Source organism: Capricornis sumatraensis, chromosome 10, assembly GCF_032405125.1.
Source record: "Capricornis sumatraensis isolate serow.1 chromosome 10, serow.2, whole genome shotgun sequence".
NCBI lineage: Eukaryota > Metazoa > Chordata > Mammalia > Artiodactyla > Bovidae > Capricornis > Capricornis sumatraensis.
The window spans coordinates 83,995,771-83,997,743 of record NC_091078.1 but is presented as its reverse complement, the minus strand read 5'-3'; positions in this window follow the sequence as shown (position 1 = coordinate 83,997,743).

Below are 1,973 nucleotides of genomic sequence, written 5' to 3'. Positions count from 1 at the left end.
GAACATCACTAACCCTCCTTGGTTTTCCTGAATCCCACTCACAACTCTGTGGTCTCTCATTAAACTCTCCCCAATATCTCCATTTAACTGTATCATCTGTTTCCTGGTAACTGTTTGATGAGTGCCCCAGTATCAGACTATGTCAGTAACATAACAATAAACACTTACCTGTACAGTGTTAGCCCTTATATTTGCTCCTCAAAACAACGCATACTTTATTTACAGTAGGGGCTCTGCCAATATCTTCTATCAGGTCACCCTGTTTATTTTTGTCATAGCACTTATTGCAATCCAGAAGTCTTACTGTTGAATTATTATTTATTGTAGTCTTCCTCTACCACCAGAATGTAAGCTCTGTGAGGACAGGTATAGTGTTTTTCTTATAAATAGATCGATAGTAATTGACACATGGTAGAAATGAAAGTATGCATTTCTATCTGGGAAAACAATGGATATATAATAGAAACAGTCACCAATCGAGCCAGGAATGAAGTGCATGGTCCTGAGTTGCACTCTTTAGGAGCCATGCAGGTCCTGATCTCAAGCTTGGTAGGCAGAAGAGGACAGAACATTGTAGGGCTCTCTGAATTCTAGGTTCTGTTTGAAGTTTGCATCAGCCTATCTGTTGTTAAATGCTACAAGTGAAAAGGAGGTAGGAAATTCTTCCAGCCTAGAATAGCTGTATCTGGCTTTGGCACTTGGAATTGAATGTCAGGCTAGTGGCTTTTAAACTACACTTGACTTTGAAAAGAAGCAAACTACACTTGGCTTAGAAAAGAGGTTTAAGGGAAGTCCTACCTCCAGTAACAACAAACTTGATAGATATGTGAGATTTCAAAGAAAGAATCAGTTACAGTGTCTGTGACCAACTTGAGAGCTCTGGGAACTTACTACCATGTCACACCTTCATGGGTAGATTAAAAAATGACTGAACATAGGTTATAAAAAACATTGCTATGATCCTAAGGGGTTTGGCCAAGTGTTACTTAAAGGTTTTACACAGGAAGAAATTGCATCTGTATTCCTGTCTGATATGAGATACCTTTTCCACTGTGACAACGGGGGAATTTTCTTTATACGAAATAAAGAAGCAAAAAAATCACGTTAGGTGATAGTCCAGAAGCAGAATAAAGAAGCAGAGTACAGAGAGGACCCAGAGAGATCTCCCAAACTGCAAAGCCATGCAAAAAGAAAGGGAAACATTACTAGTTAATAGGCAAAAGGGAATTTACAGGATGTATGAGAAGGAAGCAACCACTATTTAATTGAGTTGATCATGACTTTATTGTACTTCAAGTGAATTTGCCACACAGAGATCCATAATATCAACAGAAAAGCATATTGTGAAGGTCAGAAAAAAGCAGTTGAGGACTTGAGTCCACAGAGTTTCTCAGAAACAAGATAATTCAAATTCTTCTTTCAGGGATCCCTTGAGAATCAGCCTAATCAGACTGAAGGCTTTAGAGATGCTGCTCATTGTGCTTAGGCTCCTTTCTGTGGGACTTTCACTGCTGAACCATATCTTCCGTAATAAAAATGATTAGCACTTAACAGCATCTAGCAAGAGGCCTTCTGCCTCTTGCAAGACCTTCAATATCACTGTAGATGGAAATATGTACTAAGCCCTTATGAGAAATGCCAGGCAAACTCTGAATCTAGTACATTAGCCATAATGGAAGTGTAACGGGTTCTTAGGGAGGGGTTGGGTGCAGGGATGTGACTGAAAATTGTGAATGAAGATAGAAATTGGGATAATGCTATTACTGGGATTCACTTCACTAATATGTGTTTAAAAGACTTTTTCTTCCTTCTTGAATCACAGTTGCTAGGCATTCTCATTTCTTTTCAAAATACATTTTTGCAAGGATTAGCTTTTAAATGACGGCAAAGTACAGTAGATTTTAAATTTTTATGAGGAATAGGTTCTCTTTGTCACTGAGTCTATTTTGAAAATGACTCACCTACCACTTTCT